The following is a 23,855-nucleotide window of genomic DNA, read 5'->3' as shown; positions in this document are numbered from 1 at the left end:
CAGAGGTGCGGAGTGACTCGGCTGCCCCCTAGCGGATTTGTTCACCTGCTACACTAGGCCAATGCCACTGGTTTAGGATTGGTTACAGCAATCCCTTGAGATCTTTTGAGTTCCCAACAAATACTCTTTTTGCATTCATCCCAACACAGGGATAGTTCTGCAGTAACTCTGGTCCTGGTAGTATGCTTCCGGTGACCCTCACCTCCAAGCCACACGTATTTCTTGAACTCTGGTCTCAGTGGTGTGATAAGCTACAGGTATGGTTTCATGCCTGAGTAGCAGTCCTTGCTTAGCTCAGTGGTAGAGCGCTTACCTAGGAAGCGCAAGGCCCTGGGTTCGGTCCCCAGCTCCGAAAAAAAGAACCAAAAAAAAAAAAAAAAAATCAATCATCAGATAGTTCTCCAACGTCTAGATAAGGCTTCAAACAGAGGGGAAGGACGTTCTGAGAGTAGATGAGAGGAGGTGGAAGATTTATCCTTCCTGAAACAGATCAAAGAAGGCCTTGTAAAGAAGCTTTGAGGGTGTGTTTTACAACCCGGGAGGATATTGCCATGTGGAGGAGAAGGAAGAAAGTTCTGAAAACAGAGGACACAACCTAACCCATGGCACGGAGAAGTCTCAAGGAAGTCTGGGGAGAGCGTGTGATAAAAATAAGAGTGGTCTGTGTAAGAGGAGTCAGTTTGGGCAGGGTAACAAGACAAAATCCCATGTGTCTTCCAAGTGGTTCAACTTTGCCGTTGGAGACAGTGGGGAGCCACTGCTGTCTTCTAGAACAGGTAAGATGTGATCATGTTGGTGATTTCAGAGAATTTTGCAGGCAACATGGCTAGACAAGGAGTGTAGTGCAGAACCTAGAGGAAGAAAAGAGAGAGCAGAGGCTAAATAGTATTGTCAGATAAGAGAGGCAGCCTGAGTGTGGCAGATTTTTGTTTGTTTGTTTGTTTGTTTGAGACAGGGTTTCTCTGTGTAGCTTTTGATATCCCAGAACTCTGTAGACCAGGCTGACCTCAAACTCACAGAGATCTGCCTGCCTCTGCGTGTGTCACCATTTGGCTGTGATGGCAGACTCTTAAGGTCTATTTCCAATAGGTATGTGATGTGATGGACTTAAAATCTATTAGATATAGAGACTGGGGGAAATGGGTTTTAGCCAAGCTTCCAGCTATGTCTACATTAGAGAGATCCTCATGGCACTGTTGAGACAGGGAGAGGTTGAGAGACGTGGATGCTGAGGCTTTTGCTTTGGGTCACACTGAGTTTGCAGCTAGACATAAATCAGAGGGAGCTGGAAATGCAGAGCTAGGCTTCACGATCCATTTTTGTATGTAAAAAATGAAGCTTAGAAATGTTGGATATTGTCTCTATTCAGGTACCTAATAGAGGTTTTAGGCATGCTTATGCCTGGTCTTAGCCTAGTACCAGAAATAGAAAAGAAAAGTGTCACTCTGATATGCAAAAGGCAGAGAGGGTAAAGAAAAGCAGGACCTGAAAAACCCCAGATTCAAAGGACAGCAGAAGACCTCTGAGCCAGAAGATGAGAAAAGAAAAAAGAAAATATGTCCACAGGCAAAGAATTCTGTCAAGGGAAAAGGTGAAGATATGGGAAGTCAGGGACAGGGAACAAGACAGAAAACATTCAGATGAATTTAGACTTAAGGACAAGAAGACAGAGGAACTGCAGGATGAGGGAAAGCCTACTGGAGGGTAGGCATGGGCAGGGGTGTTTCATATTCTGGAGGACTTTAAATTGTGTATATGCAAAACTAAAGGTGGTTCTTATGGGCAAAGAGAGGCTAGGATCAGGTGAAGTTAGACTGGAGAGAAGGTGTGGCATGATTTCCTTCAGGGACTGCTTACATTTAGTCCTCTAAAACACAAGGAAAGAAAGAAACCCAAAACAGAAAGTGCTCCTTCAAAAGCAGCATCTTAGCTCAGGATAACAGTGTTTCTTGAGCACTCACACAGGCAGAGCCCTCTCCCAAGACATCCATATTAACTGGGGGTTGAAAAGTCAGAGTCTTTTCTACACTATTCAGCACAGACCAAAGAGAGTTTTACTTGCTTTTATTTTCAGGGTTTTATTTTGCTCTCTTTCAACCTTGAGTTAACAACTGAAAACATCAGACACGAAGGGACATGAAAGGAAAGGGCATTCCATTTCATCATTAGCTTGGCCTTCCAGGAAATAGGATCACTAACAGCCACAATAAGCCTCCAATAGCCTCCACCTCAACTCTTTACCTCCTGGTTCTGCTGGACCAATGAGGGACCACCGACGTCCCCCGCAACAACAGAGTTCAACCATGTGCAATTGACATCCCAGACGGTAAAAAATAAATTGCTACCTATTCCTCACTTCACCTTAGAGTCCTCCTCCTAAGCAAGAGCCTGGGAAAAAATAGCAAGCCTATTCTTGGGTCTTCTGCACTCAGCTGTTATGATACAGAGTAGTGGATAAGAATTATTTCTCTGATATTCTAGTGACTACTTCCTTATCTTTATATGTTACCTTTATCTTAAGGAAACACTAGATCTGGGTGTCTGTGTGAGTGAAGCTTTAGTTTGAGTCTTATCAAGGTGAAGAAAAATGAAAAGATTTTTCTGCCTAAGCCATCCACTTTCACGAACGCTTGACAAATGCCACACACATTCTCCACCTTAAACTCCTTTCCAATGTACCTACTCTATACAGTTTTACAAATGGCAAGTGACAGGTGTGACAAGTGCCAGGTGTCTTTAGCTTTGAAAGAGCTAAGTCCTGTCTTCACACCAAACATACATAGTTCAGTACCCAATTGTCCTGCCTACCTTTAGCTGTCAACATGGCCAGCTACAGTTATCTGGTAAGAGAATCTCATTTGAGAAATTGTCTAGATCTTGAGGGCATGTCCTTTGGGGTTAAGTGTTGTTAACAGCCCAGAGTAGGCATTGCCATTCCTAAGCAATTGTCTATGCTCTGTGTAAGAAAGCTGGCAGCCAGCAAGCAGCAACCTCCCCCGTTCCCACCACACCTCTTTGCCTGTAGAGAAAACTCCTTGGTTGGAGCTGATGATGTTTATGTCAAGTGCTTCGTCCTGCCTATCTTCAAGTGGTTGACTTGATTTCCCTCAATGCTGGACAGGAACCTGACACTGTAACTGAAAGATCTCCCCCCCGCCCAAGTTGAATTTAATCAGGGTATTTGTCACAGCTGCAGAAGTCAAAGCACCAGAGGTCCCAACAGAGACATTCACGGGGCTGTCTGGCTGCAGAATCTCTGTGGATACAGCATCCTGCAGCCAGACTCGGTGGTCATCATGCTCTGCCTTCCTCCCTGTGCCATGGCTATCCATCTAACTTATGGCCTCTTTTCGTTCTTTCTTTCCTCTTCTATTTCGAATTCTTTATCTTTCCCTTTGAAGATCAACATTTAGAAGAAACCAGAACGTTTTAGACAAAAAGTATAGCCCTTTTGAAACAAAAAGAAAATCTCTCAATTGCGTCTCTTCCCATGCTCTCATGGTTGCATATTGTGACAAGAAGATTGTTTGATAGCAACACGGGAGACATCGCCCTCTAATGGAGAACACATTTTCAGGCACTTAACTGCTCAGCTGTGCCATTCTGGGGTCAGTCCGCTGTTTATGCTGACAGCACTTCATCAATCACACTTGCTCATTTTTTTCTTCTCAAACCAAATTCTGACTCTATATTTTCCCTTGAGAACAAGTTACTCAGTTTGACTTCTTTGTTTCCTCAAGGAATTTTTTTAATAAATTATGTTCATTGTTATTAAGTTGGTATTCAGAAAATATATAGAGATGAGAACAATAAAATCTTCCAACTCAAAATAGTCTTAACCTATTGTTTTTTAATGTTCTACTAAGGGTCAAATTTAGAACTCCATGAATGCTAGACAAGCACTCTCCCACTGAGCTGCATCCCCAGTAACATTTAAATCCTATGACTCTATGACTGAACTACATCCCTAGTAACATGTAGACACTGTGAGCCTTCTCTGCAGTCACATAAATGAACGTACACACATACATATAATTTTAGATTGCTTTTATTTCTATTTTATTTTCAATTTTTTCATACAATATGTTCTGATTATGGTTTCCCCTTCCCTAACTTCTCCAATATCCTCCCTACTCCCCCTGCTGTCTGAATCCATACCCATTCCAGGCATCTAGGAAATAATAATAAAATAAAATAAATGTAGAAACTGGGATAGTACAAAACAAATAAATAGAAGAAACAGAGTTAAAGAAAAAACATGACTCAGACACACACATTTGTATATGCAGGACACTTATAAAAACAAAACGGAAAAACATAATATATATGTAAAGGACCTATGGAGGAGGAAGAGGGGAAAGAAGAGGAGAAGAGGAGGAGGAGGAGGAGGAGGAAGAAGATGAAGAGGAAGAGGAAGAGGAAGAAGAAGAGAGTCAGGGGCAGAATCAGAAGTCTAACAAAACATTATGAGATAAAGAACGTGTAAAGATAACACTGACTTCGGTTTGTGTTGGCCACCTACTGCTGGGCATTGGGACTGCCCTTAAGAGTGGTTTGTACAGTCAGTCAGACTCCACTGGAGAAAACTATCTTTTTATTTGCAAGTGGTTATTAACTGTGGACTGTTTCTGTGTTAGGGATCAGGGCTTGTGTCCAGTCTTCTCTCAGCACTGGGATTCTATCTGGCTTATACCCATGCAGGCCCTGTGCATGCTGCCTCAGTCTCTCCGAGTTCATTCATGTTTCCATTCTGCTGTGTTTAGAAGGCCCTGTTTCCTTCATATTCTCTGGATCCTACAATGTCTTTTCATCTCTTCCAGCAGTTTATCTGAGTCCTCAGGGAAGGGATTTGATGGAGACTTGCCATTTAAAACTGAATGTTCCAAGGGGGCTCGCTCGCTCTCTCTCTCTCTCTCTCTCTCTCTCTCTCTCTCTCTCTCTCTCTCTCCTCCCTCCTTCCCTCCCTCTCTCCTTCCCTCCCTCCCTCCACTTTGTACAGCTGTGGGTCTCTGTATTTCTTTCCATCTACTGCAGGAGGAAGCTTCTCTAATGATGGCAGAGAAGGACATTGAACTTTGAGTCTAGTAGAATGTCTTTAGGAGTCATTTTATTCTTTTAGCAGAACTTGGTAGCAATATTTAGCTTTCCCCTAGGTCCCTGCCTAATCTCAGATTCTTGGCCACCCAAGTAGTGTTGGGATAACTCGAGTGCCGGGCCTTAAATCCAACCAGATAGTTGTCAATTACTCCCACAAGCTTTGTGTATTATTGAACTAGCACATCTTGCGGGCAGGCCATCATTATAGATACAGTGTTTGTTACTGGGTTGACATTTACCTTCCTCCTTTGGTAGCATAAAGAGTACCTTCCAGTACCATGCACACAGGTTAATAGGCAGGCATTAGCTCTAAGCAGGCACTAGCTCGACTTTTCTATGTTCGATGAGCCATGTAGATGTTTTCCTCAGCAATAGGGCCTTACCGACAGTCTGTGGAAAGTAACCAATAGCCTTGGCAATGGCTTAAGTTGTTTGGGGTTCCCATGTTGCTCCTTTGGCCAACAACTTGATTAAATGTATCTCATTCCCAGTATTTGGTGATTTGGTGACAAGAGATGTGCAGTGGGGCTCTGTCTCCCCCATTATTTGGAGATTTCATCTTGATTGGCTCCATATACATAAATATTTTAGAAAGCTTCTACTGTATTGGGTTTCCATCCAACCCCTCAAATGGCCCTTAGTTTTAGCTGTCCCTGCCCACATTTCTTCCCTCGACCTCCGTCCCCATTTCCTCTTCATTTGATCCCCCCTCTTTCCAACTCCCACCTCAGCCATCAATAGCTATGTATTCATTCTATTTCTGCTTCCTAGGGAAATCCATCCCTCCCACCTACTCCCATACTCTCTACCTAGAGTCTTGAGGCTAATGGAAGATGAGGGTATGTTTGAGATCAGGGTAGGACACAGAGCAAGAGCCTGTATCAAAAACAAATTAAAGAATGAATAATGTATTTAAAGTCTGTTGGTCTTAGCATATGACTATGCCAAGCCTTAGTTAACTTCCTGGTATCAAGATTATTATTTATACCCAGGTTTTTCAAATTATTAGAAACCACAGCAACTACTGCCCAGGTGCCTTATTTTGTATATTTATATTTCCTCAGACTCATTTCATAGGAGTGAAATTGCTGTATTTATGAGCACTGACAACCATAGTGGGTACCAGAGTCATCAGACTATCTGGATTAAATGCTAGACCTATAGCTGTTTGTTTGTTTGCTTGCTTGTTTGTTTGAGACAGGGTTCCTTTGTGTGGCCTTGGCTATCCTGGTTGTTCTGTAGACCAGTTTCACCTTGAACTCAGAAAGATCCACCTGCTTCTGCCTCCTGGGTGCTGGGATTGAAGGCGCGTGCTACCACCACCCAGCATGACTTTCAGCTTTTTAGTGATGTGACTAAATAAATTAGGTTTTATTTTTTATATGTGTGATATATTCATGTATATGTTTTATATGTATATTTGTGTGAGGATGCATACACACATACATGACAGAATGTGTAGAAGCTAGAAGTCAATGGTGGATGTCTTCCTCTATGACCCCACCTTATGTCTGAAGTAGTCACTCACATAGAATCAGCTTACTGATTCACCAAGACTAGCTGGTCACTGAACTTCAAAGATTGTTTTATTTCTTCCTCCGTGCCTTAGATTACAGGTCATTCCATGTCCCCAACTTTTCCATGAATTTTCATGTCCTAACTTGGGTCATCATGTTTGTATAGCAGGCACTTTACCAACCAAGCCATCTCCCTCCCAACCCCAAATTCTTTACTCTTTCTTTGACTTGGTATCTCTATACAAAATGAAGATAGTAATAATACATAATTCATAAGATTGCTGAGAAATTAAGCAATACAGAGAATGCTCTGGAAACAGCTTCAGGGATAAAGTGCTGAGCACACATTTTATTGATACTATGAACATCTTTAAGAGTCTCAATGCATACATAGTAGGGTATATAAAACATAATTTCAACCCTGAAGCATAGAAACAAAAACCTCTAAAGCCATGTAGCCCATGCCTCCAGTCCCAAGACTCAGGAGAGAAGCAGAAAGATCAGGACTCAAGTCCAGCCTTGACTATAAAGCAAATTTGAGCCAGGCCAGATTACAGGAGACCCCATCTCGAAAAAGAAAAAAAAAAAAAACAAAAAACTTCAGAACCCAATCTCACCATATTCTAACACTCATGAAAAACAACAGTTCTTGTTGCAGAAATTTAATCTGAGGAAATAAACCAACACACAAAAAAATTAATGTTCATGTTTATTAGTTGCAATAAATTTTCTACACTGAAGTTTGGCACCTGACCACAAATGTCAAAGGATAAAAGTTAAAATTAGTTCCCCACCTCGAACCAAGCAGGCAGACTATAGCAGGTCTAAAGCTTGGACAGAAGTGACTTTAGGTAATCTGCTCTAAGATTCCATCCTTGGGAGGTAAAACCATAGGAACCATCACTATGAACTTAGCAATCCTCATTTGCTGTGCAACATACTCTAAAGGGCCAGAAAATGCAATTATCAGGCAGTAATAGAGAAAGAGAAGAATCAGGGAAGGAAGCAAAACCTCTTTGTGAGTCATGGTGGCCCATCTACTGCAGGCTTGAGGAAGGAAATGGAGGAAATCATTCCTTGGAAATGGATGACAGGGCATCGATACCTTGAACTGTGTAAGCTTCCCAAAGAGGAGGTAGAAAATCAGAGCTGCTAAGTCCTCAGCCAGTGATGGGGGAGCTTCTACCGCATACATTAGGTGAATGGGAGACTCGGCTCAAGACCTTGTCACAGGTTGTAATCAAAGTTCTTGAGAGATGAGGGCGGGAAGGGTCATGAGACTCAAAGCCGGTGGCAAAGGTGAAGACAGAGGGAGGGGGAGGGGAATACTATCAGGCTTATTCAGTATAAAATTCCCTCATTATGAATTATTGCCTTCCAAGGCTCTGGAGACACGAGTTAGCAGTTAAGGGCCTTTGTTGCTCTTTCAGAAGACAAGAGTTTGGTTCCCAACACACATGTATGGCAGCTCACAGACACTTGTAACTGTCATTCCAAGGGACCTAACACCATCTTCTAGCTTCCACAGGCATCTCACACACACACACACACACACACACACACACACACACACACACACTCACACACTCACACATAAATAAAAATAATCTTTAAAAACTAAATTGTCTTCTAGAAAGCATATATCAATTGAATCTGTAATGAACAGTATGCCTAAGTCGTTTTGTCTGTCACCAAGAAACATCATGCTCTGTAATTTGGTTGCCCAAACAGACTTTAGTTGTGTTAAGAGAATCGGGGGGTTGGGGATTTAGCTCAGCGGTAGAGCGCTTGCCTAGCGAGCGCAAGGCCCTGGGTTCGGTCCCCAGCTCCGAAAAAAAAAAAAAAAAAAAAAAAAAAGAAGAGAATCGAGTGGCTGACACCAATATTGCTAGGCAAGTATTCTTTAATAGCGAATAAGTAATTTGGCATTTTGCTTTATCTGACAGTGAGATTCAGAGACTCATGAACCTGAGTTAGCCTGACCCGAACAGAACCACTTCTCATGGAGATGATGCCATGTGGTACCATGACCAGCCAAAGCCGGATAGTGTCTCCAGAGACCCACAGTGCTGGGCTGGCCTCCAAGGCCCTCTGGGAGGCCAGCTGGCTGCCAGCTCTGCCTCTCTTTAGCCCCCGTTTAAACTGAAACAAGCGAAACAGCAGGTTTTGAGGAGGGAGGACGGGAAATGGCCTCAAGGGACTGAGAAACTGGCTGTTCACAGAATAAGAAACCCAGCATCTAATTGCAAGGCAGCTAATCGTAGAGCATCTAATTGAGAGGGAGCATTTGAACAAGGAGCAGAAATAACCCTGACTCCATTCAGCTGAGAATGCGGCCCCAGCAGCCTGGCAGTGAACAGTTCCGTTACGAACAGAAGCATCAGGACTGCGTGCAGCACACAGGTGCTGGTGACGGGGCATGTGCACATTACCATGACAGGCAAACACAACACCAGGAAAACATTTTATCTTCCTGCTTATCCCCAGAAGGATTAATAACCAGAGGGAGTGGGGAGCTGCGTTCTTCTTCGTTTGGAAATGAGCTACCACTAATGCCAAGCTCTCCAAGTTTATAGAGCAAATACCTGCTCGCACTAAAACTGCCACATGTTATAAACCTCACCAAGGAAGTGAATCCATCACATTCTCTCTCCCTTAAGAATGGTTTTTCCCTGGAGTACATAACCCATTACTGCATATCTTGTAGAAATCAAATGCAGGCTCTCTCTGCTACCACAGAACAAATCGCTTTTGTAGAAAAATGCACAAATCATAACATTTTGTTTTGCTTTAGCTTTGAGGCTTTTTATGGTTATTGTTTTGTTCTTTTCCCTTGTTTGCAGGCGGCGGCAATCCTTAAGACATTTCTGGACTTAGCCCCAGGCAAGGAAGGTTTGGTACCCAGCCTTGGTCACCAGACCCTGAGTCAAGGGTGGCCCTGAAGCCAGCTCTGGACCTCCCAGTGCTAACAACTTTCATTTACTCTAAGCCATTTTCTGACTCAGTTTCCCTCCATTTCATACAGATTTTTTTTATTTGATCCCTCTGACAGAGAAAATGTTTCTGTCGTGTCACTGCCTGTTACCAGACTGTTCTGTGGAATCTGGAACTGTCACTCAGCATTGTGCCCCAGGTCCAACATTGATTTGGTACCTGACGAACCATCTAATACATATTTGAGGAAAGACGGCACAGTTAAAAAGAATGAGACAAATATATTTAAATAAGAATTTTAAAGGGATCTAATGGCTAATTACAATGCTAGAATTTAAGAAAATTAATATTTGCATAATGCCAACTATAAACGATCATTCATTCTCACACAACTGAATCCTAGCAGGCACTCTACACTGACTACATTTCCTGCTGCCTTTACAAAGGCAGGCAGCTCTTAAAAATCAGGTGATTTCTGAATGAAATTTAGAAATGTCAAGTAAGAATGATTAACTGGGTCTCTTGCTGCAGCAACGCGAGTGGGAGTACCTGGAGTGCGAGCTCGGAACGAGAATCCATGAGTTGTAAGAAAATGGCAAACAAGCCGGACGTGGGGGAAATCGCCAGCTTCAATAAGGCCAAGCTGAAGAAAACCGAAACGCAGGAGAACACCCTGCCGACCAAAGAGACCATTGAACAGGAAAAGAGGAGTGAAATCTCCTAAAAGCCTAGGAAGATTTCCCCAGCCCACCCCTTCATCTCCAAGACACCCTCGTGATGTGGAGGAAGAGCCACCGACAAGATGGACCAGAGCCGCAAGCTGCACTGTGAACCCGGGCACTCCGCGCGGATGCCACCGGCCCGTGGATCTCTGAAGGGCCCCCCCCCCCCAATAATAGGACTGCCAAATTTCGCCGGTTTGCCCTGGGATAGTATAGAAAATTATTTGTAGGATTGATGAAAATAAAACACACCTCGTGGCAAAAAAAAAAAAATGAAACTGTAAAACTCTCAATACTCAGTCTCTTTCTTATATTTTTGCCTTATCAATGCCTAACCAGTTAGGTGCCTATTTTTTTTTTTATAAGGTAAGTTCTTCGTGGAAAACAGGAGGAAGCAAAGATGTATTTTTCTCAAGGAGAAGTTTTGCATGCTGTGTTAGACCATTTTGAATGCTGGAACTCATTATGATTCCTTCAATGCAATAGAGTGTGAGTGCAGACAGTGGCATGATACGCTAGGGAGGTGACACCACATACAGCTTAATCTCTGAGGATGCACAACTGTTCTGCTGATGCTGTGGTGCTGGAGGTATTGCTAGTAACGACCAAAGGAACAGCATTTTAAGAATGGACTTAACTTGGGGTGATCCTACTGTGACTTCCTACAGACTGACCATGGGCAACCTTAGTTATTACTTTCTTCTAAAGATAGAGTCTAGAGAAGGTTTAACCTTAGTTTCCTGTTGGGTTGATTGTAGAGAAACATGATTTGCTGTACCAAATCATGCCTCTTTGCTTGGCTGAAGCCTTTGTTGGCATAAGGCCATCTCAAGAAGACTAGTTTTCCCTCTACTAATTTCTGTCCAGTCATTACAGGAAGATGTTAGGCAGAGCTGACTACTAGAATTTTGGACAACTTTGTTGGGGGCATGGTGGAGTTCAGAGGCCCACTGATTGCAGCTAGAATATCACTGGAGATAAGGCCTCTCGATAATGTTTTTCATTCTAGGATCACTGAGTTCATTTCAGCCCAAGAAAGAAAATTTGGTGTGAATAAGAGATCTTTTTGGAGAGGTGGCTCTATGGTTAAGAGGCTGTTCTTCCAGAGGTCCTGAGTTTAATTCCCAGCAACCAGATGATGGCTCACAATCATTTGTAATGGGATCTGATGCTCCCTTCTGGTGTGTCTGAAAACAGCTACAGTGTACTCATAAAAACATAATAATAAATAAATCGTTTTAAAAAAAGAGATCTTTTTGAACAATTCTTTTTAAGAGAATTACCCCCAAGCCTATCTCCTATACACAGTTCATGAGTTGTTTGCCATTTTAAGAAATAAAAACATATAGTTAGGGTTGGGGATTTAGCTCAGCGGTAGAGCGCTTGCCTAGCAAGCGCAAGGCCCTGGGTTCGGTCCCCAGCTCCGAAAAAAAGAAAAGAAAAGAAAAAAAAAGTCTCCCAACCAAAAAAAGCTCAAGACAAGATGGGTTTATTGCAGAATTCTATCAGACCTTCAAAGAAGACCTAATACCAATGTTCAACTGTTCCACAAAATAGAAACAGAGGGAACACTACCCAATTCCTTCTATGAAGCCACAATTACACTCATACCTAAACAAGACAAAGACCCAACAAAGAAAGAACTTCAGACAAGTTTTCCTTATGAATATTGATGCAAAAATACTCAATAAAATTCTCACAAACCAAATCCAAAAAAAAAACATATAGTTGATGAATTTGTGATAATCCCCAAAGTAATTGTTTAAACACAAAGTAATAACATGTCTAAATTCTAGGTTCTTAGGAGAAGTTCGAAGGCCATGTGCTACAAAATTTTAATGTATCTATTCAAAGAGAAATGAAGTAACAAAAAACTCCATTTTGAAGTCTGGAAAAATTCTGAATATAATCACACCAACATTCAAAAATGTCCTTGAACTTTACCATAGAATATAATATGCCCTTCATAGTAAGCCTTTAAAGTTTGTTTAATTTTAATTGTGTGTGTGTGTGTGCGCGTGTGTGTGTGTGCGCGCGCGCGCGCACAGGCATGCCTGTGCCCATTCATGTGCATGTGCGTGCATGTATGTGTGTGTGTACAGGTGCCCACCAAGGCCAGTCGTATCAGATCCCCTGGAGATGGAGGCTCTTGACCTGAGTAATGGGAACTGAACTCTGGTCTTCTGTAAGAGCACTATACTCTGTTAGCCACTAAGTCATCTCTGTAGTATCAAAGTCCCATTTTTAGGTGCTAGATTTCCTCTGTACTTAAACTTTTCTCCCTTCTTCATCTGTCCTTTAACACCTGGAAATAGAGGAGCAAATCCTCTGAGTGACATTGCCCTGTGTTTCCCTCAAATACCAGTCTTGGTTCAATTTTCACACATTGACAAGCAAAGGAGAAAGCGTTGTTGCTGTTGGAACCTGAGAGGTTCATGATGGCAAAGCACACACACCCGTTAAACAGCCTATATATACTGCGGCCTGGTGTGAAGGACTAGTACCAGCCAGGGATGCCCCTTCAATCTCAATCACCTACCATTCAAGTCAGCATCAATCTACTCAAGTTTCAGAAGTCCCTTAGCAATCTCTTCACTGCCTATTGTGTGAATTTTCCTAAGAAGCTCTGAACAAATGTGTTTTCACTCCTGATAGGGCACTAACAGGAAATCACAAGAACAACTCTTTCCAAGTCTCAGTGAACCAGTGAGCTTACTGGTGTTACTTTTGGGTAAAGGATTTCTTATAGGAACATGGGTGACCCAAAGGAAGTTGCATTATCAAAAAACCCAGCCCAGCATGGGCAATGACTCACAAAAGCTCCATTCCTGGAGCTCCCTGCATGATTCAAAGGTACTCTCCTCCCTATAGCAAGTATTTATTGCTTTTATGGCTTTGAGGGTGTAAACGCATGTGAATCTTGTAATTTTCAGGAATGTCCTGAATCTTGTAAGTTTCATTTACTTCCCAGGCCTTGTATGTTTTCCCAGCTTTCTGGGGTTGGTGAGCCTTCTTGCTCCATCAAGGAGAGAATATTTTAATGTGAAGGAAACTGCTGCATAGCAGTGCCTTAATTTAAAGATATAATGCTGATGTGAATACTTTCTTTCAATTCACTACTACACTGGTCCATTTAAAGCATTAGTGTCAATGTAAAGTCAAATTTCCTTTTCTGAAGTGTTCTTTGACTATTACGGTTTCCTTTTTGTATCCTTTTAATGAATGCTTCGTAAATTCTCTCTCTCTCTCTCTCTCTCTCTCTCTCTCTCTCTCTCTCTCTCTCTCTCTCTCTCTCTCTGAGGTACTCCTGTCTTTTCCTATCATACACCTGAGTAGATTCACTTCTTGTGACTGCTTAGACCATGTCAAAAGCACTTGTTTTCATTTTCTCTATCCCATAACAAGGCTTTGGAAAGGGACATATACTCCCTGAGATTCTTCTCCATAAACCCTAAATGACTACATCTTTCTTTGGACATGAACATGCCTAGAGGGTACAATACATACAGGTCATTTATAACAGATAATGGTGTCTGCAGCACAGGAGGCTTGTCAGGAATCCCTCAGTGTTCTTAGTTCTTTGCAGAGAATAAATCACTTCGTTTTACAATAGTCCTAGAGTGTTGATACACTGTTACCTTCATTTCAAAAGGTGGACATCTTCGGCAAGGGAATTTGTTTCTAAACTCAAGGAATTTAGGCTGTGTGGACCAATGTTACTCAGGAAGTTGAAATGGGGCAGAATTTAAACACAGGGAGTCTAGTCTTAGGAGCCAAATCCTTGAAGGTAGGGAGCACTGGGAAAGGCTATAAGGACTAGGAATGAAATCTGGTGTCTTAGATATGCTGGGTAAGAATTCTACCACTGAGCTGTATCCTCCATGCTGATGCCATATTCTAACAGCAGAACTATTCTGCCTGCCTCTGTGTGTGTGTGTGTGTGTGTGTGTGTGTGTGTGTGTGTGTGTGAGAGAGAGAGAGAGAGAGAGAGAGAGAGAGAGAGAGAGAGAGAGAGATTAGGTCATAGCTTCAAAGCCTTAACCATCATCTTTTTATTTAGAGATGAGTGCTCTAAAGCAAACTGGCATCTCCATATCAACCTACAAAACCACCACTGAGGGCAGATGCAGGAAGAGCTCTGTAAGTTCAAGGCTTGTCTGATCTACACGGCAACTTCTAGGCCAGCTGGGGCCCTGCCTCAATCCAACCACCCCAGAAAGAAAGAAAGCCGGCTATTTGAGAATAGTGACTTAGCCTTTAACCCCAGCACTCAGTAGACAGGAGGATTACCGTGAGTTCAAGGCCAGCCTAATCTACTTAATGAGTTCCAACCTGGACTAGAGAAAGAGAATCTGTGCAAAATACCACCTAAGAAATATAACTTACACACAATGACTTGTTACTAAGACTGTTAAGAGAGAATTAAGAGAACAAATTCCTCAAGAAATTTCAGTTGAGATAGTATAACATTGAGACACACAAACCTTTGTATTTGGAAATTACTCTCCCTATTCAGTACTTCCTGAAGTTATTAAGGAGGTATTTTATTAAAATCCAAAGCAAATCTAATTCAAAAAGAAACGTGAGATTTAACAAACAAGAAAACCAGCTAAGCAATACCAAACAAAGAAAGCATGTGGTGGTAAGTACAGAACAAGGGCACACCGTGAGAGTTGGGACCAATCACCTACCAAGAAGCAAGTTAAGGGACAGAACGCAGTACAGAATGGCAAGGAAGTTATGGCAGGAAGTATGTGAAACGCACGGTTACCCTGCGTAGAAGAGTAAGGAAGCAGCTAGAGATGAATGCTACTCTTTAATTGGTTTTTCTCTCTTCCCTACAACCCCACCATTTATTTGGTCCTAATTTATTCATCCTAATTTAAAACCTCTCTAGAAACACTCTAACGAACATGTTGTTACAAGTGGTGTGGCTACAAGGGATTCCAAATTTGATGAGTATTAGCCATAACAGCAGCCATATTTTTCTAATAATAAAGTATAAGAACAGATCTCTCTTCCCCTCCTCCTTCCTCTCCCTCTCCTTATATAACTTCAAATACACCAAGCAGTCTTTGACTTTGATCATGTTAGGGATAAGCATCCATTTGACCTTGGCATGCCTTTGCCTTTACAAAGCCAAAGAGCTAGTCCTATAGGAAGATCTTTCACTAGGGAGGATGAATCACACCTCTCAGTTCATAACAAACCCTCTTTAATCATATTACAACCACCCTTTTCAAAGTTGAGGAACATAATGCAAGTAATAGCCCTTGGTAACACAGAATGAAAGACTAGTCGACCAAAAACTTGAAATGTGTGGAAAAGCAAGGGACGGGGAACTATTAAATGATAATTTCATTTACCCAGTGAGAGTGAACTGGCGCTGTGAAGTGGAGGTGCATGTGTATAGTTTAGATATAAAGGATGAAGTATGGGGGAAGTTTCTATCAATAAATATTCCCACTTACACTTCATGTAACTTAAAACCTGCCGCCTCAGACTCATATCGGATAAGGAGAAACACTATTTGCTTCCTAGCTTAAGACTCCTCTGATTCCCTTTGGAGATTGGTTCTAATGCCTTGATTCAATCAGGAATCTTCATGTCCAAACGCTCAAGGTCCTTGTCCCCAATTGGTTTTTGATAGATCATGGGGCAGGACCCTTAGAGTTGCAAGGGTGAGGATGCAGAGAGGAACTGAGCAATCACCATGATAGGAGGATGGCATGCAAGAAATAAAGCCACCCAACCATGTGAGATGTCAGGTAAATGGCCACTGGGCACTTCCCCAATAGGGCCTGGAGTAGCAGGGGAAGGTTAGGAGCCTCTGAGGTAACCAAGGCTTATTAAAAATAAGCTAATGTGTATGTCTTTCATTCACAGATTCAAAGATAGCACCTGGGAGGGTGCAAGAGTGCAATCCACAGAGAGCATGAGGTGATGGAGCCAAAACTTAACCGCTGTGATTCCAAGAAGCTGCCCTCAGGAATCCACGTGTGTCTTGTTAGGGCTTCCCTTGTTGTGAACCATAACTAAGGCAACTCTTACAAAGGACAGCATTTAGTTGAGGCTGGCTTCCAGGTTCAGAGGTCCATTATCATCAAGGTGGGAGCATGGTAGCATCCAGGCAGACATGGCACTGGAGAAGGAGCCGAAGAGTTCTATATATTGTTCTGAAGGGAACCAGAAGATTGAATCTCTCTTCCCCACTGGGCAGAGCTTGAGTATAGGAGCCTCCAAGCCCAAACCACAGTGACACACTTCCTCCAACAAGGCCACACCTCCTCCAATAAGGCCACACCTCCTAATAGTGCCATTTCCCATGTACAAAGCATATTCAAACCACCACAACATGGTTTGGGTTTAGAGAGCACAATACTTGTATCTCATAACCATCAGCCCTAGAACACAAAACAGGCCCAAAATAACAATGCATTTTCTCATCAAAATTCTGCTATTTGGCTAATGCTCTCTCTCTCTCTCTCTCTCTCTCTCTCTCTCTCTCTCTCTCTCTCTCACACACACATACACACACACACACACACACACACACACACACACACACACTGAACTAGTCTGTGATCCAACCCTCATCCATCCTTCAAAGTACACTTCAACTGGTGTCTGACACCAAAAGCAGGCTGACATGATATAATGATTATACATGTTGGTGGCCGAATCCTGTCCCTGTGTTCCTTGGCTTACTGTACCTACTCCTGCTACTTGCTTGCCTGGGACTTCAGGCGGGTTCTTAAATCTATCACAATTATGGCTTCCCTCCTATAAAACAAAGGCACTGGTATTCGTCATCCACAGCCTTGTCAATAATCCCACGAGAGAGAACACTGAAGCTTCTTAGCACACAGTAGGTCTGGAGATGTTACAATTTCTTTTCCGTCTGTAGATTAAATTTATTGCATTTACTGGGAAGTATTAACATTTGCATTTCCCTCCATATAAACCTCTGTGGTTGTCAGAATTTTCGATATGCCGATTCCTGCCTAACGTAGCCCCCTTTTCTGTGACCAGTACAATGACCAAAAGAAAACCATCTTCAGCTCACCATCCCCTGGGCTAGATCACAAACTGGATTGCTGCTGCCACCTGGTGGCCACACAGGATATAAGGCAGCATTTCCCAGGAGCTTGCTGTGTGCCTTAATAAGAATCACTGCAGAGAGCCTGGTGAGCCTCTATTTCTTTTCTGACCATTGCAATCTGGAGAGAGGCAAACCTGCTGATTTGCAGCCACCATTACATTGCAGATGAAGGCCAACACTGGACATGAAGGAAAATATAAACTGGGCAAGTCTGACTCCAAACTCCTGCGACTCGTTCCTTTTTTTCTCCACATGATCTTGCTTGCCCTGGTGTTCATGATACATATTCTATCCTTCCTGACGGGACTTCTGATGAAGTAATTCAGCCTAGGAGATGATATCTGTTAATTCATTGGCATTAGACTAAGGTGGCACCAGTGCCCTGGGTTCCTACATAAGCAAATAAAACCCACCCCAACACAAAACCATCGTATCCCAGGAGCAAAAGACTTACAGAACAATAGCTGCCGATGAACACTGGCAGGACTCAAATATGGCCCTACAGTAGCGATCCAATCTGCAATCCACTGTAAAAACCTTCTCCCCTGCCCTTGGGCAGGGGCATCAGACCATCTGCAGTCTGGTGCTGCCCAACTTGTAAACTTCTACTTGCCCAAACAAACTCTCTAATATTTTAGGTTGCCTCCCTTTACCCTTTGGCACAAATCAAGTTTAAGGTAATTTTTCTCACTGTGTTGGTATCAGGACCTGCTTTGGCCTCCAGCAGACCTGGTCACCCAAGCATCTGTTGCCATGGCAACTGCCATACATTCCCAGCATACCTTTGGTTCAGCTCCCACCTTTACCGGGGAGCAGTTATGTCCCATTTCAGATAAAAGGCAGACCTTTCCTGCCCACTTCCTCTTTTCTTTCTCTCTCTTTTCTCTCTTTTCTTTCTCTCTCTTCTCCCTCTCTCCCCCCACTCCCCTTGTCTCCGCCCCTTACCACCTTTGTCTCCGCCATCCCAATAAACCTCTCCACGTGTTGGCCTGGTTTGGTATGTCTGGACTGAGCCTCAATTTCCATCCCAACGGTTTGCATTTCAGTTGATTTGTTTTTCTCTTTTTAATAGAGGAACTCTGTGCCCATGAAACAAACCACAAGCACTCCCACGGGGTACACACAAGCCCTTTGTACTGTTAAGGAAGCAAATGCTACAGCAGCTATTCAAAATCTTTGTGCCCAGTGTACCTGGCTGTGTTTGTACGTGCCTAGGACCGTAAATTCCGCCTTCCTTAGTGTATAGGACATTGGTCTCTCTCTGTGGGAGGTGAGAAATCTACAATTAGAGGTAAAGTTTTAAAATGTGGGCCTCAAATACTGTGAGGACCTGAATCAACTGGAGAGCTTACAAAAATAGGTGGAGTCTATTTCTGATTGAGTAGGTCTGGAGAAGGCCTGAGAATGGCTGCTTTAATAAGGCTCTGTTCATAATGGAGGCTGTATGACCATATTGGAAGGACCTGTTTAAAGCAAGAGAGTCTACATATGAGAATCACCTGGGGGAACTTTGAATACTATCCAAACTCCTTTGAATGGGGGCCATTTTAAGGACCCTGCAGGGGATCCTGCAGTGAACAGGATTGAAAATGCAGTGATTTCAAACTTGGCTCCTTGTTGGAAGCATTAAAAGATACCCAGGCCTGCGCCACAGCCCTACAGACAATGTTGTACTTGGTCTGGGGGTCTGATAGGACACTGAGAGACATTAGTGCTACCCAGGCAATCCTAGTGTGCAGCCAAGGTTAAGAAAATCTGAGCTAAGAACAGGCCTACTGACACCCTCCAAATGGAGTCCAATGAGGCTGACAGGTGGAGGGATGTATTTATTGCTGGTGTCTTGTTTCTGACAGAGGTGGAAAAGCTGAAGTAAAAAAGGCATCTTGTCCTTTGTGAGCTCCTATCTGTGCAAATAAACTCTCTAATATTTTAATGTGTCCTAGCTTACCCTTTAGCAGATATAATTTAATGTGACTTATCTCCCTGTTTGCATTTTTCGATTGCTTTGTTTTTCTTTTTGAATAGAGGAATTCTGTGCACACGATACAAAGCACAAACATTCCCCACAAGGGAACGTGCAACGAACCCTTTGTTCTGCTTAAAGATTTTTCTACTTGCATAATAAGCAGTCCGCGCTGCCCAGTAAGCATTTCTAGAATAAGAGCCCTTGTTCTCTGTCACACGTACAAACAAAGACAATGACAAATGCATTAACGGTGGGAGAGGAACAAACCTGATTTCCACCAGCCGCTCACATGAAGGGGTTTCTCTGACCTGGCTCAGTGGCTCCCCTGTCTGTACAATTCAGCCCCTGGGCCCTTCTCTGTGGAATCCACACAAAGTCATGACTGTACCTTCATCGGCTTCTCTGGCCGAAGGCATCTTCTTCATCCCTCTGGACAATGATACTGTGGTAGTGATTTGACCAGAGAACCATAAACCAGCTTCACTGAGACTTCCTGTGAGGAAATCCCAGTACAAAGAACACTCTGCTTTTAGCTCTGTCGATGGCATCCCACAAACCCCAGCGTGGGGGCTAGCAAGGGTACGAGCCTCTAACTCAGACTTCCAGAAGAAGTTAACAGCTTGTTTTTGTTAACCACCCTTTCTAATGACCTCTCCTGATGGCAAACAGATTACTTTTTGTTTTTAACTTGATCGGGCGTTAGAATGAGCACTGTTAACATTCACCGAGTGTGCGCGTTTGGCAACACACCAGCACAGGCCGTTTAATTTACAGCAATGTAGCTGCAGGCAAGTCAGCTAATGAGGGAGACTAAAGATTTAGAGTTAAATATTAAATTTATCTTAGTCTTTATTTCTTGCTGTTCTAACCAATAAAAAAAATGCCTCTGGGGTATTCTCTCTAGCTCCTGGTGCCTTATGTGCAGCCAGAAAGACATTGAACTCTACGTGATACAGTGACAGTATTTGCTACCTTTTCGTTTTGGTTCGGTGGTACAACCTCTGCTGGTTTGGATCATGATTTACTAGAAGTTCACAGCTACAGTTGCTTAGCCTGGGTTTTTGTTTTGGGGATAATAGCTGGCTTTCCCTCTGAGGCATAGACAAGAAGCCAGGGCCCTGGATAAACAGACCAGAAGGAGCCAGGGCAGGCTAAAAAGCCGGGAGAAGCCTTTTTCATTCCCTAGGCTGGTGCTTATTAAACCCAAGTTCATGGCAAACTAGTGTGTCTCCATGGAATCATAACCAATGTTGAAGGGGTGCTACCTTCCTTCTTACGATCTGAGCCACTAAAGCACCAAAATGTTACTATTCTCATGGGACAACCCTGTATGAAGGTGTTCAATGACCTGAAGATAAATACTCTCTTTCCATCTGTATCCTTCATGCTTCCCGTAGTCCTGCTGACGCAGCGATGCCCTGGAAATCTTCGGTTTGGGATTGGCTTTTGTGTGTTTGTCATGGAGACCGGCCTCATGTAACCTATGAACTCTTCTCCCTCTTGTCTCTACTTCCCATGTGCTGGCAACACATGTTGGCACCCACCTCAACCAACCTTAGCTTTTTGAACATCCTCAACCCTCACTGATAATATTCTTTCTTCTTTATTGTTCATGGCCCCTGGTGTGCACTGTCACATGCACGTTCATAGATTCTGCCCTTTGCCTCTCTTGTTCTCACCCATCCACTCTGTGTATTTTGCCTGTCTATAATGAGTATACGTCTTTCCTGTACCTGAGAGCCCCAAAATCCATCTCACCACATTCTTGTCCAGTCTGGTGGTGCCCACCTATAATCCCAGCACCTGGGAGACAGAAGTAAATCTATAGCCTTGAAAACCCAACCAAATTTATGTCAGTTTGCCAGTTCCTTTAATAGTAAAAATGACCCTCAGAGCTAGTCCTTCTGTCTTTTTCCACTTTTCTGTGGCTTGCTATTTCTCGTTTGAGCTAGTTCTATGATTCTGTGTGGTGGTAGTAGGGGGTCCGCTTACTGTTTGTGTCCTGTGAGCTTTTAAAATCTCATTTGGGATAAAGAGATAGCTCCGTGGGTGGAATGTTTTTCACAAACACTTGACGATCTGAGTTTGAATCGCAGAGCCCACTTCGAAATGGCTGATGCAGCAGCAAGCATCCGTCCTCCCAGCACTCCTAAAGCTGGAAGGCGAGGCAGGAGAGCTAGCTGGAAGCTCCCAGGCAGCTAGCCGCCCGGAAGTACTCTGCAACAGAAACAAGAAAAGCCTACCTCAGCAAGGAGGAGAGCAGGAAGCAACTCCTACAAGCTCTCGTCTGACCTCCATATGCACAGTGTGGTGTTGTGTGTGCACATGCACACACACGCACACACACACAGAATACATTTGTCATCATAACACCACTTGATAATCAGCTGTGTGTTCAGATTGTTTCCTTTGCACCATTATTGCCTGTAGAATACAACCTTGGGGATCATTCACAAGTTCCCTGACAACAGGGCTCAAATGTGGTATTTTAGCACCTTTGCCCAAATGCTCTTGTACTAAACTGTCTCCATTACCTGAACCATTTTCACATGTGTCCATTCAAAGGCCAGTTAATGTACACACTCTGTGGTCATTCCAGGGTCACCATGGGGAAGGCACCATCGTCATTGTTGTTGTCGTCAGCCATCCCTAACCCTGCCTTGTGAACCATGATTTTAGCTTTGTCCCTCATGCTTTGATATCATCATAACTATTGTCATCTATTCTTACTCACCCCCACAGTCAGACTTGAATCTTCTTAAAGAATACAATGTAATAAAGTCTGCTAAATCTACCCATGCGATCTTCTGTACTTGCTACACACGTTCATGGGAGTAGCTCCAAGCAGCATTAACCACAATTTCCGGTGCCTTTGCACCTGCTGCCCCTATACCCAGTAGATTGTGGCTTGAAGGAACAGAGGCAGGAAATGGGTGGCAATGAGAATGCTGGGGCTACTGCCTGGCATCAGTGGTCGTTGTCTGTCTTTCCTGTGTGGCCTTTTGTGCTTCATTAAATGTTTGACACACTGAACCTCCCAGGCAGATTTTTGCTTATTGCGTAGTTGGGGAAAGTGCACCTTAGAGGGAAGTGGCAATCCAAACACCGCCATTCCAACACTGACACTTGACATCAACACCATACCTCCTTCTTCTCGTAAAGGTGAAGAAACAGACTAGAAGATTTACCTGTGCTATGAGCAACATAACACTTCCATCTACATTTCTCTTTGAAATGGGTTCAGTTACTATTATTTGAAAATATTAAGTGGAAAAATTGAGAAATAAACAGTCAGGTTTTAAATAACTTTTATTCCATGTATTTTTTTTTCTATTTGCTCTAGCTCGTTGCCCTTGTTTTTATTGATTTCTTATTATATTTAATTTAACACAAACTTCAATTAGGTATATATAGGAACAATACAGTATAGGCCTGTGCCATAAGATAGTGCCATAAGAGAAATCCACATACAAGGAACTCCCAAAGATCACACTGCTTAGAGGCTGGACAGTGTGGCTCAGCACTGGAAACGCTTGCTGCTCTCGAAGAGCACCCAGGTTCTGTTCCCAGCACCCACATTGTGTCTCATAATGGCCTGTAGCTCCAGTTCAAGGGGATCCATTGCCCTTTTCCACCCCCATAGGTACCAGGCCCACCTGTGATACATATACCGACATTCAGGCAAATGCTCACACACAGAAAAAAGAACTCTTTCTTTTTAAAAGATGACCTAGTGGTGTTGGACACGTCTTAGTCTATGTAGGCATACTCTGCAATGGTCTTACAATAATGAGGTTGCTTAGCAACACATTCTAGGAAGTAGCCTCCCTGTTATTAGGCATACAGCTCTGTGTCTACAGGGCTGTATATTCCAGTGTTTCAGGCATTTCCTGTGAGTGTTGGAATGTATCCCCTCGCCCCAGTGAGACCTGCCGCTATATAACCAAGTACACATGCCTGAGAAGGGGGGTTGGTGAGGACTAACATGAAGTGTGTGGTAGTACACGAGATGCTGTAGCTTTTAAGGCCCCCACCTCTGCCACCTATGGAGACTGTCCAGGACCCCACCCGTCTCTGCCTGTGGCCCTTTTCATACATCTCAACTACATTATTTACCTCACTGTGTACTTCCCATTTACCTACCCTAGAGGGTAAACGGAGCCCTCCGGGAAGGATTGTTTCTCATACCCTTCTGTTTCCAGTGCTTAGCAAAGTATCTGGAACATAGAAAGTAAACGGGAGGTATTTGATGAGAGAACGACCTCTGCGTTAGGTAGGCTCTTCGAGCCATAGGACATCTGTCGCAGTCACCCAACTTGATAATGCAAACATGGTCTCAGGCAGCATGGAAGGGAAGGTGTGTCCCAGTAACAGTTCACTTAGGGACAATGGAGCCTGAAGTTCATCTAAGTGCTCTGAAATACTTTCTCTACCTTTCTAACCACTTAAAAGGGAAAGGGGGAAAGTGTGCTTATAATGAGCTGGGGGTGGGGTGGGGGGTGAGGGGTAGAGGTGTG

General features: G+C 43.3%; 1 pseudogene across 1 annotated transcript; it reads left to right on the top strand.

The window, feature by feature from the left end:
• Positions 1–685: 685 nt before the first annotated feature.
• On the top strand, positions 686–10,352 carry Tmsb10l3 (thymosin beta 10 like 3; annotated as a pseudogene). Its single transcript, XR_015629503.1, has 2 exons — positions 686–776; positions 10,080–10,352. The product of XR_015629503.1 is annotated as a thymosin beta 10 like 3 (transcript).
• Positions 10,353–23,855: the final 13,503 nt, after the last annotated feature.

This window comes from Rattus norvegicus, chromosome 9, assembly GCF_021556685.1.
Source record: "Rattus norvegicus strain SHRSP/BbbUtx chromosome 9, alternate assembly SHRSP_T2T, whole genome shotgun sequence".
NCBI lineage: Eukaryota > Metazoa > Chordata > Mammalia > Rodentia > Muridae > Rattus > Rattus norvegicus.
This window is presented reverse-complemented; position numbering and strand designations above follow the sequence as displayed.